Below are 13017 nucleotides of genomic sequence, written 5' to 3' on the forward strand. Positions count from 1 at the left end.
CTCATACTAGTTGGACTCAAATCTCGCCTTGAAGAACCGTGGCAACGAGCAACCGGAGCTTGGGCGGAGGAGTTAGATGTTGTTTTGTGGAGTTTACGAACAACCCCTCATAGATCAACTGGGTTTTCACCTTTCTTCCCAGTATACGGATATGAAGCAGTGTTGCCCTTCGACATCATTCACAATTCCCGCGAGTTTCCGCCTATAATGAAGAAAATGCAGACTAGGCTCGAAAGCTATGTGTGGACCTACTCAAAGAGGCTCGAAATCTAGCAGACCAGCACTCCACCATCTACCAGCAGAAACTGCGACGCTATCATAGCCGTCGAGTTCGGAATCGCTCATTCAAGGATGGTGATCTGGTCCTCCGCCTTAGGTAGGTGAAAGAGCATATGTTGCAATCTCCATGGGAAGGACCCTTCATCGTTAGCAAATTATTGCATAAAGGATCTTACTACCTTCTTGACATTCATGAGTCGAAGGATATACCTTCAAACTTCCTACGGATACGAAAGAGGGAGGATCGTGTGACATTTACGACGAGAAAGATCATCCTTGGAATATCGCACAGCTACGTCCTTTCCACTTAACAGTTACCAATTTACATTCCTTGTAATAGTTATGATACATGATCAATGAAATAAAGCATATGGTTCAATCTTTGAGCCTTTTTCCTCCTTTTACTATTCATTTTTTGATCGTGTATGTTTTTTGACTAAAACCGCAAAGCTGGATGTTTCCGCCTAGGCATGTATAACGTTGTGATTCTCAAAATCGTCCAGTAGGACGTAAGCTTAAGTTTTCTGATGTATGATTTCTTGCGAACTTATGGAGTCTTTTCCGGCAAAGGGTCTTCTGGCTCACGGAAGGTCAAGTAAGCAAGCTGGAAAATACAGAAATCGGCACTTGCTTTCAAACAAAAGACCACGCATAGATAAAACGGTAGCAAGATAAGTATTTTCCGCTCACATACATTGCATGAGTAGTTTTCCTAGAAGTTATTGCAAATAAGTCTAGATATTTAATTTACAAACCCACAAAGGAGCCGAATGATGCAATGTTTTTCGTTTCATACAGGTGAAGGATAACGTTGCATAGAAAACAAAAAATTTCCTACCGCGAACACGCAATCCAAGCCAAGATGCAATCTAGAAGACGGTAGCAACGAGGGGATTATCGAGTCTCACCCTTGAAGAGATTCCAAAGCCTACAAGATGAGGCTCTTGTTGCTGCGGTAGACGTTCACTTGCCGCTTGCAAAAGCGCGTAGAAGATCTTGATCATGATCCCTCCGGCGCCACGAATGGGCAGCACCTCCGTACTCGGTCACACGTTCGGTTGTTGATGAAGACGACGTCCACCCCCCGTTCCAGCGGGCAGCGGAAGTAGTAGCTCCTCTTGAATCCGACAGCACGACGGCGTGGTGTCGGTGGTGGTGGAGAAATCCGGCGGAGAATCGCTAAGCGTGCGGGATGTGGTGGAGGAGAGAGGCCGCTAGGGTTTGGGAGAGGGAGGCGCCGGCCACTAAGGGGTGCGGCCACCTTGGTGGTTCTTGGGGTGGCCGGCCCCCTCCCCTTGGCCCTCATTATATAGGTGGAACACCCAAGAGTTGGTCTACTAGTCTTCGAATAAGACCCCAAACCAAAACCTTCCATAACTCATGAAACCTACTCAAGCTAGGACTCCCACTAGAGGTGGGAGTTCCACCTTCCTTGGGAGGGGGTGTCCGGCCCCCCTTGGGGAGTCCACTTGGGACTCCTCCCCCTTAGGGTTGGCCGGCCATGGGAGGTGGAGTCCCACCGGGACTCCGCCTTCCTTGGTGGTTTCTTCCGTACTTTTCTAGAACCTTCTAGAACCTTCCATAGAACCTTCCGAATCATTTTAAATCACATAAAATGACATCCTATATATGAATCTTATTCTTCGGACCATTCCGGAACTCCTCGTGATGTCCGGGATCTCATCCGGGACTCCGAACAAATATTCGAACTCCATTCCATATTCAAGTTCTACCATTTCAACATCCAACTTTAAGTGTGTCACCCTACGGTTCGTGAACTATGCGGACATGGTTGAGTACTCACTCCGACCAATAACCAATAGCGGGATCTGGAGATCCATAATGGCTCCCACATAGTCAACGATGACTTTAGTGATCGAATGAACCATTCACATACGATACCAATTCCCTTTGTCACGCGATATTTTACTTGTCCGAGGTTTGATCATCGGTATCACTCCATACCTTGTTCAACCTCGTCTCCTGACAAGTACTCTTTACTCGTACCGTGGTATGTGGTCTCTTATGAACTTATTCATATGCTTGCAAGACATTAGACGAAATTCCACCGAGAGGGCCCAGAGTATATCTATCCGTCATCAGGATGGACAAATCCCACTGTTGATCCATATGCCTCAACTCATACTTTCCGGATACTTAATCTCACCTTTATAACCACCCATTTACGCAGTGGCGTTTGGTGTAATCAAAGTACCTTTCCGGTATAAGTGATTTACATGATCTCATGGTCATAATGACTAGGTAACTATGTATCGAAAGCTTATAGCAAATAACTTAATGACGTGATCTTATGCTACACTTAATTGGGTGTGTCCATTACATCATTCATACAATGATATAACCTTGTTATTAATAACATCCAATGTTCATGATTATGAAACTAATCATCCATTAATCAACAAGCTAGTTTAAGAGGCATACTAGGGACTCCTTGTTTGTCTACATATCACACATGTACTAATGTTTCGGTTATTACAATTATAGCATGATATATAAACATTTATCATAAACATAAAGATATAAATAATAACCACTTTATTATTGCCTCTAGGGCATATCTCCTTCAGTCTCCCACTTGCACTAGAGTCAATAATCTAGATTACATTGTAATATACCTAACACCCATGGCATTCTGGTGTTGGTCATGCTTTGCCCTAGGGAGAGCTTTAGTCAACGGATCTGCTACATTCAGATCAGTGTGTACTTTGCAAATCTTTACTTCTCCATCTTCGATGTACTCGCGAATCGAGTGGTAACGCAGCTTGATATGCTTCAGCCTCTTGTGTGACCTTGGCTCTTGTGCATTGGCGACGGCACCCATGTTGTCACAGTAAATGATTAATGGGTCCAATGCACTAGGAACCACACCGAGCTCTACAATGAACCTTTTCATCCATACCGCTTCTGATGAAGCCTCTGAAGCCGCTATGTACTCTGATTCTGTTGAAGACTTCGCCACCGTGCACTGCTTCGAGCTTGCCCAGCTTACTGCAGCACCATTCAATATAAACACGTACCTAGATTGTGACTTAGAGTCATCAGGATCAGTGTTCCAACTTGCATCGGTGTAACCACTTACAACGAGCTCTTGGTCACCTCCATAACAAAGAAACATATCCTTAGTTCTTTTCAAGTACTTCAGGATATTCTTGACCGCTGTCCAGTGTTCCATTCCTGGATCACTTTGATATCTGCTAGTCAAACTAACAGCATGTGCTATATCCGGTCTAGTACATATCATGGCATACATGATAGATCCTACTGCCGAGGCATAGGGGATATTACTCATCCTTTCTCTTTCTTCTGCCGTAGCCGGTCCTTGAGTCTTACTCAAGACCTTGCCTGGTAACATAGGTAAAAACCCTTTCTTACTTTCGTCCATTCTAAACTTCTTTAGAATCTTGTCCAGGTATGTACTCTGTGATAGCCCTATTAGGCGTCTTGATCTATCTCTATAAATCTTGATGCCTAATATAATATCAGGAATGCTACAGAGCTCCCACTCACTTTCTTGTAAATACAGGCCTCTCCATGACACTGTATAAACCCGAAGTCTTTGATCACCTTATCAAAGCGTCGGTTCCAACTTCTTGATGCTTGCTTCAGTCCATAGATTGAACGCTGAAGTTTGCATACTTTGTCAGCATTTTTAGGATCGACAAAACCTTTGGGTTGTTGTCGTGGTATCGTCACGGCATATGCCATAGGGTGGCTAATCGAAGGTGGTTCCTGAGAGATCTCACGGCGGTATCCGGATGCGGGTATGGGGACGAGCGACACGGCGACGTACCCAGGTTCGAGGCCCTCCGATGGAGGTAACACCTCTACTCCTGCTAGAGTGTATATGATGATCACACAATACAAGGTTGCTCCTTGAGCTGTGTCCGGCTGCTCCTGGGAGGCTAAGGAAGACTAGAGTCTCTCTCACAGGGCAGCGCTAGGGGTGGAAGTGAAGTGAGAATGATCGATCCCCTGCACGAGAGGGGGTAGTGCGGCTTATATAGGCACCGACACTTTACATATAAGACCCTATAGTCTACTGGCCGGCTTGGCCGGCTCCAGCTTCCGCTCCTTCCCGAGGCAGTGACGTCAGGAGCCGTTGAGGCCTCATGGCCTGTCCCATCCGGCTGCCAAGGTCAGCGGTATGGAGAGGAGGTGTCCCTGTCGCCATCAGCCACTGTAGCCAGTACGGAACGACGTAGACCATGATGGCCTGTCCGGCGCGTGGCACTATTGCTCCACAGTGCCCCGCGCTTTACGGAGGGTGAAGTCAGCGTGGACTTCGGGAACCCGGACCACCAACCCGGTTCCTTCTAGTGCAAGACTCGCCAGCCTCGAGTCGGTCTGAGGTACAAACCCCCAGTCGGATATGGCTTGTAGAAGCTGGCCCAGCTACAGCATTGGCGGCCGTAGCTAGGCCGACTAGGACCTAGAGCCAGCCGGCTTCCGGACCAGCCGGCCACGGCGCCAGCCGGCTGCTCCTCAGCCGGCCTTTGCCGCGAGTCGGCCAGTGGCCAGCCGGCTGCTCCGCGTCCATTGCCCTACCCGGGGTCTTCCCCCCGACATTAGCCCCCGAAGCTGGCAAGGTCCTGCGTTTAGAAGGACCGAGTCAGGTTTTCCTGGCTTCTTGAATATACTTGACGGCACTTGGAGGGGCCGACTGAGAATTTCCATTCAGCCGGCTGCGCCCTCATCCGGCTCGTTCCGGCCGGCTGCTTCTATCCGGCCACTATTTACATTCATGCAGCTTTTGCTTTCTCGCAAGTTTTGGTGATGTCTCCGCCTTGCTGGATAAATTTTGGGCCGAGATGAACTTAATGTCTGGCTCCGGCTTGCGGCGCGCCGGAGTCTCCGCCGCCTCGGGTCCTGCACCCGACTTGACCGGTCTGACGTCTGGGCTCTGCCGCCGGTTCGTCTGGTCACATCAATGTCTCCTCCGGATCCGGTGCGGTCGTGGGCGACGTGGTGTGGCAGTTTCCGGTAACTGCAGCGGTCGTGGGGGGGAGTTAATGCGCAGAAGATCCGGGCGACGTGGCCACGATCGCCACTTGGAGGCTAACCGTCCGCCGCGGGCGGCTATAAATGCCGCGGGGGAGGGTACCGAGGCGGCCACTGCTTCACTTCGTCTTCCTCGCGCTTCCGCTCCTCTCGCTCTCTTCTTCGCGTTCGAGCCTCTTGCTGCTCCGGCGAGCGTTTCTCACTGGCGAACTCCGGCGAGCGCATCTCCGCCGATCCGCCGCCGCTACTCCGACGAGCCGGCGCCACGGGGCCCCGCGTTTCAACGGAGCATCCTCCGCCGCTGCCGTCGCCGCCGTCGCGAGGTTCTTCTTCACCTTCCCGTCTTTCGTGGTCTTCTTCCTCCTCCTCTTCGTCAATGGCCTCCGCCAGTGGGTCGTGGAGGGGGTCGTACATTAGGGACGACGACATCGAGCGGCTGGTGCGCCTTCGCCGGATCCCGTCGTCGGTGGTCACGAGGGCGCCCGGCGCGGAGACGGATCCCGAGCCGAGGCCCGGCGAGCGCGTCGTCTTCGGCGCGCACCTCGATCGCGGCTTGGGCCTGCCGGCGTCTAACTTCTTCCACCAATTCCTCGACAACTTCGGCTTGCAGCCGCACCACCTGCCGGCCAACGCCTGTGTCCTCCTCAGCTGCTACGTGGCATTCATGGAGGCTTACGCCGGCTTGTGGCCGGACATAGATTTCTGGAGCCGGCTCTTCTACCTCAAGGCGCAGACCACTGACGGCCGCCTGCGGGCCTGCGGCGCCGCTTCGATCTACACTCGGCCGGGTACGCCCTTCCCCAAAATTCCAACCGTTGACTCGGTGAAGAATTGGCAGATGTCATTCTTCTACGTGCGCAACGAGGGCCAGCTCGTCGACTGGATCAACCTGCCGGAGTTCAATCCGGCTCCTCCAGTCAGCCGGATCAACTGGAGCTACAACGCCCGCACGACGGACCCGGACGCTGAGGTGAACCAGCTCTGGGACTTTCTGGGGGCGGCCGTCGGGAACGGGCTGACCGCCGAGGACCTCCTCTGCACCATCGCCGAGCGCCGGGTGCTGCCGCTCCAAATGCGCACCCACAAGATCGGGCACATGTCCGGCCGGTTCGACCCGAACCGGACGTCCAAGGCGCTGCTCTCCAAGGCCCAGGTGGCCCGCCGGGTGAACAACATCACCAAGGCGAACATGCCGGACGAGTGGAACTACGGGCTGGCGCCCCACGACAGGGACCACCAACCCGAGCTGGTAAGCTTTGTGTTCTGGCCGTCTTCCGGCTTGCGGCTGCGAGGCCGACTTCCCTTTCTTTCTGCCGACTTCCGGCTTGCTGTTTGCTCATGTCTTCTGTTTTTCTAGCTCTTCGACCGCCAGAACGTCGAGGACGGCGACCTGGCGACAAGGAGGTGGACGCCGGATCACGCCGATCCGGCTGACCAAGCCGGCGACCAGGCCGGCGACGATGACCTGCTGCAGGCGCCTGACCTAGGCGGCCAGGGGGAGCACAATCCGCCCCGTTCACCAGAGCAGCAGGAGGACGAGGAGCCGGCGACGTCCGCCACGGGGCCAATCCCCGCCGTGCCCCTGCGCGCGAGGCCGCCAAGCACCACGGCGACTTCGGCGCCCAAGGGGAAGAAGCGGGTCGGCGACCCCCGCTCCACCGCCGCCTTGGAGGCGAAGGCGAAGAAGCTCCGCCGGCAGCAGCCGAAGAAGGTTCCGGAGCAGGCCGGGTGAGTTCTCTTTCTCTCTTGTTTGATTCCTTTTCTTTCCTTACTCTTTATGCTTATCTTTTCCTTATTTGTCCGGCTAGGGCCCCCATCAAGTTTGCTCAGGGCGGCGGCTCCCGGCAAACCCCGCGTGTCGTGTCGCCGCTTCCGCGACAAAGGAGGGAGCCGATGCCACAGCCTCCATCGTGCGCACCTACTCCGCCGCCGCCTGCGGGTACTCCGCCTCCCGCAGGGGCGCCTTCCTTCGCCGTGCCCCTGGCCTCAGCGCCTGGCCGCGGGCCGAGCCGACGCGCCAGCCGACGCTGGACGACATGTTCCCGCGCCGGACTCGTCTTACGGACCCGGCCGCCAGGGCCGGCCGGGGCATGCCGCCTTCGACCGGAGCCGGAGCCAGCAGGGCTACGCCACCTGCGACCGGAGCCGGAGCCGGGCCAAGCGTGGTGGTGTTTGTGGAGAGCCCGGAGGGGGCACCTCAGGCGCCGGAGGTGGCTGCGCCGACTGGGCCAGCTCCTTCGCCCGGAGCGCCGCCACCGCCGGAGCCGACGACGGAGGAGCTGGCAAGGGATGAGCCGGCGCGCATGGAGGGCGCCGACTCGCGCGCGCTAGTGAGGACGGGAGCCCCATCGGCGCCGTTGGGGAGCCTGCATGTGGCCAAGGGCGCCCGGCTGCTGCACGTGCCGTCCGCCTCCGACTCCAGCCTTGGCTCAGCTGGCACTATGGAGCAGGCGTGGCTCCGCGCCGACTCCTACGAGGTGACCAGCCGGGAGGGGACCCCAGGCCAAGCGTCGGTGGAGATGTTCTTCTCCGGCTTGCAGGCCAACCTCAAGGCCAGGGCTGCTGAGACCGCGGCCAACGTCGCCAAGGTGGAGGAAGCTAGCAAGGTAAGCGCTTCATCTGTTTTTCAATTTGGTTATCATCCTGGTAGCCCTCCGAGGCATGGGCCGGCTGCTCGGAGCCGGTCCGGGTTTCGTCTAGTTGACTAATTTTCTTTCCCCTTAGGCTGTGGCGGATCGGCGCATCAATTTGTACAACCGCGCCGTGACCCACTACCACAAGGCCAAGCTGGACCGGGCCGACTTGGCTCGCGAGCTGGAGGCCGTCAAGGGTAAGATCTTTTTTTTCCGACCTGATGTCTTCTTTCTTTTTAGTCTTGGTTGGCTGACGCTTCTTTCCGGCTGCCTTGCAGCTGAAGCCGCCAAGGTCCCGCGGCTGGAGGCGGATCTTCGGGCTGCTCGCGCTCAGTGCGCCGAGAGCGAGGAGGCGGGCCGATCTGCAGCCGCCAAGCTCAAGGTGGCTGAGCTGGAGCTAACGCGGCTGCGCCGGCTTGAGGAGAACCACCTCAAGGAGCTTGCCCTCCTCAGGACGGCTGAGAAGGAGAAGGTGGAGGATCTGAGCCGGCGGCTGACCGAGGTGGAGAAGCAGCGGCTTGCGCTTCAGGAGGAGGTCACCACCAAGACCACGGAGCTGTCGGCCACTGCCAAGCGCTGGGTGGACGAGATTGGCGCGCTCGACCGCGGCTTGTCGGGTGAGTGCATTTCCCTTTTTCTTCCTTTCCCTTTGCCGGCTTTCGACCGTCGGCTGCCGGCTTAGGTTGGCAGCCGGCGGCAGAAACTCTGATTTTTTGGTATCACCATCTTCGGGCTGGGGGCAGTCGGTTCTTGCCGGCTGCCGCCAGGCTTTTCCTTTTGTCCTTCGGAATTTCCATCTTCGGACTGAGGGCAGTCGGCTCTTGCCGGCTGCCGCCTGGCCTACTTTAGGACTTCGAAAATTTGCATTTTTCAGCTTATTTCGGCTCTGACGATTTCTGACGTGCTTCTTCTTGTAGCGGCCTTCCCGGAAACGCAGGATGCGGCGTTAGCAGCCGTTGGCGTTGCGCGCGAGACTAGGAGGCGGGCGACTGGCGAGGGCAGCTCGGAGTACTTCACCATGGAGGACTATATGGCATCCATGGCTGCCCGCGTCGAGCCCATCACCAAGCTTGGCTGGGAGCTCCGGAAGGCGGCTGCGGAGCTGGTCCCGATGCTGTGGCCCGCGGAGGCGGTGCCGCAAGATATCTCCAACCTCATCTCCTTGATGGAGCGGGCGCCGGATCGCTTCCTCGACTGGAAGGAGTCTGCCACGCGCGCTGGAGCCGACATGGCGCTGTCCTTTGTCCTCTCCTGGTACAACGAGGTGTACTTGGGGCAGCTTGAGTACCGGCGAGCCGGCGTGGAGGACAAGCTCCCGGCCGAACACAAGACTGCCCGGCTTGCCCGAGCCAGCGCCATCGCCGACTTCGTCGACAAGGGCCTCTTCATCGCGGACCCGAACCCTCAGTCTGAGGATGAGTACGAGATGGAAGATGCGGAGGCGGAAGACGCGCCTGAAGACGACCCGGCAGCCGGCTCCGCTGACGCTCCTCCGGCTGGTCCTTCTCCGGCCGCTGCTTAGTTTACCTGTCTCTGTCATTGCTTTTGCCAAGACAATTTATTAAATCCCCGGGATGCCGGGTGCATATGTATGAATATTATCGTCCTTTCATTATGTCACACTTTTAATGTGTTTGTTAATCATTTATGTGCCGAGTTGCTTTCTTCCGACTTGTTCGCTTTTTCCCATCCGCCCCACTCTTTGGCTGTGCTCTTGCTGGTCGTACGTCCGACTTGCGATCCGTCGCCGGATCAAGAGCGGGCCGCTGGGTGAGGCCGACAGTATTTCAGTCGAACGAGCCGAATTCAGCAATCCGGCACTTTTATGAAAAGTTGCAAGTCAACTCGCTTTTACTCTTTCCCTTAGCCGTCTTTCGCGTGCCGGCTTCCTAGGCCTTACTCCCGCCAGCCGGACAGCCGGGTTGCGGTCTGTAGCTGGATCGGAAGCCGGTTGTCGGAAACCGGATCACGTTACTGAGCCGGCCGCGTGAGAGGGTTCAAGCCAATTGGCGAAACAAAGTAGAGTACGCGAAAATCTTGTCGGAAACGGCGCTCTTGGCGCACGCTTTTTCATAACTTACAAAAGGGATACAAGGGATACATACATTCCTGATCTCAAGTGTAAAATGGGCGGAGCAAGTTGACATTCCAGGGACGTTTAGTCTCCTCGTCAGCCTTGTCCGGCTTGTTTTCTCTAGCCTCTTGGGCATCTATGAGATAGTAGGAATCATTGCCTACTGCCTTGCTCACAATGAAGGGACCCTCCCATGGGGATGACAGTTTATGCTGTCCGGCTGTCCGCTGGATCAGCCGGAGCACTAGGTCTCCTTCTCGGAATGCTAAGGGCTGGACCTTCCGGCTGTGATAGCGTCGGAGGCTCTGCTGGTAGATAGTAGATCTGGACGCGGCCAGCAGCCGGGCCTCTTCGACCAGGTCGACTCCATCTTCGCGAGCTTCTTTGGCTTCGGCTTCGGTGTATAGCTTGATCCTTGGCGCGTCGTGCTCGATATCGGTCGGCAGGACGGCTTCGGCCCCGTATACAAGGAAGAATGGTGTGAAGCCGACTGAGCGGTTTGTCGTTGTGCGCAGGCTCCACAGCACATTGGGCAACTCTTCAATCCAGCAGCCGGCTGCTCGCTCGAGCGGCTCCACCAGCCGGGGCCGGATGCTGGCTAGGACCAAGCCGTTAGCCTTCTCCACTTGTCCGTTGGACTCTGGGTGCGCCACAGAGGCTAGGGCCATCCGGATCCCCATTTCCCCGCAATAGCGAGAGAAGATGCCTTGGGAGAAGTTGCTGCCGTTGTCGGTGATGATGCTGTGGGGGTAGCCAAACCTCACGACGATTTCCTTGAGGAATGTGACGGCTGTGGAGCCGTCCAGCTTCTTGATTGGCTTGGCTTCGATCCACTTAGTGAATTTGTCAATCATCACCAAGAGATGTGTCATGCCGCCTCGCGCTGTTCTGAACGGGCCCACCATATCCAAACCCCATACGGCGAACGGCCATGTGATGGGGATGGTTTTCAAGGCGGAAGCCGGCTGGTGTCTCTTCTTCGCGAAGCGCTCGATGTGCCCGTTGCACTTCTTCACCAACTCTTCTCGCATCTCTCGAGCGATCGCCGTAGAAACCGTGCCGGAAAGCTTTGGCCACTATGGCTCTGGATGAGGCGTGATGTCCGCACTCTCCTTGATGGATTTCCCGTAGGAGTTCAATCCCTTCAGCCGGCTCGACGCACCGCTGGAACACCCCACTTACGCTGCGTTTGTACAGCTGGTGGTTGATGATGGTATAGGCCTTGGCCCTTCTCTCAATCTGCCTGGCCTGGACTCTATCATCAGGCAGCACACCGTCGGTGAGGTAGGAGAGGAATTCTTGTGCCCATGAAGGTACGCATCTTATCTCGAATACGCTGACCAACAGGGCCTCCTGCGTGGGAGCTTCCGGATTCGACTGCATGGTCGCCAGGTTCGGCTTGCTAGCCGGCGGGTTCGGCTTGCTAGCCCCCGAGTTTGGCGATGAAGCCCCCGGGTTGGACTGAGAAGTCCCCGGGTTCGGCATGGTAGCCGGCGGGTTTGGCTTTGAAGCCCCCGACTTGGGCGATGAAGCCCACGGGTTCGGCTGAGCAGCCCCCGGGTCAGCCGGCACGAATATTGAATCCGAGTCCGGTGATGGTATGATGGACGGCTTCTTGAGAACCGCCAAGGCGATGCCCGGCAGAATGGCTTGCCGGGTTGAGCCAATCTTGGACAAGGCGTCAGCCGCCTCGTTGTTTGCTCGTGGCACATGGTGGAATTCGCAGCCGTCGAAGAAGCCGGATAGCTGCTGGACATGGAAGCGGTATGAGGCCATGTTGGCGTCCTTCGCGTCCCAGTCGCCAGATGCTTGTTGTATGACCAAGTCGGAGTCGCCGAAGCAGAGTATGCGACGCACGCCAATCTCCTTGGCCAGCTTCAGCCCACGAATGAGCGCTTCATACTCCGCCACATTGTTTGATGCGGCGAAGTGGATCTGCAGGACGTAGTCCAGCCGGTCTCCCTTGGGAGAGGTGATGACGATGCCGGCTCCCAAGCCGTTGCGCATCTTCGAGCCGTCAAAGTGCATCTTCCAATGTGTGGAATCCGGCACAGGCGGCAGGTACTGCATCTCAGCCTGGGCCGACGAAGAAGTCCGCGAGGATCTGCGACTTGATGGCTGTGCGTGGCTCGTAGAGGATGGTGTGGGCGGCTAGCTCCAGAGCCCACTTGGCAACCCGGCCGTTGGCGTCTTTGCTGCCAATGATTTCCGCCAAGGGCGCTGTGGCAACCACCTTGATGGGGTGCTCTTGGAAGTAGTGCTTGAGCTTCTTGGCCGCCATGTACACGCCGTAGGTGACCTTCTGGTAGTGGGGGTAGTTTTGCTTCGACTGGGAGAGCACTTCGCTGAGGTAGTAGACTGGGCGTTGAACCAGCTGCTCCCTGCCGGCTTCTTTGCGCTCCACCACCAGGACAACGCTAACCACTCGGTTGGTGGCTGCGATGTACAACAACATCGGCTCCATTGAAGCCGGCGTTGTAAGGATTGGCGCGGTTGAGAGCACGCGCTTCAAGTCACGGAAGGCTTCATCCGCCTGCGGTGACCAGACGAACTTGTCCGCCTTCTTCATCAATTGGTACAGGGGCAGTGCCTTCTCCCCCAGCCGGCTGACGAAGCGGCTCAAGGAGGCCAGGCAGCCAGCGAACTTCTGGACGTCCTTGAGGCACTGCGGCAGTTCCATCTTCTCCAGGGCACTGATCTTCTCCGGGTTGGCTTCGATGCCTCGCTGAGAGACGAGGTAGCCAAGGAGCTGGCCAGACGGCATGCCGAATGTGCACTTGGCCGGGTTGAGCTTCATCCGAAATCTTCTCAGATTGGTGAAGGTTTCTCTCAGGTCATCAAGGAGGGTAGTCGTCTCCTTGGTCTTTACAACGACATCATCCACATATGCGTGAACGTTTCTGCCGATTTGATCCTGCAAGCATTTTTGCATGCACCTTTGGTAGGTGGCGCCTGCATTTTTCAAGCCGAACGGCATAGTCGTGTAGCAATAAGCCCCGTACGGGGTAGTGA

This window comes from Lolium perenne, chromosome 2, assembly GCF_019359855.2.
Source record: "Lolium perenne isolate Kyuss_39 chromosome 2, Kyuss_2.0, whole genome shotgun sequence".
NCBI lineage: Eukaryota > Viridiplantae > Streptophyta > Magnoliopsida > Poales > Poaceae > Lolium > Lolium perenne.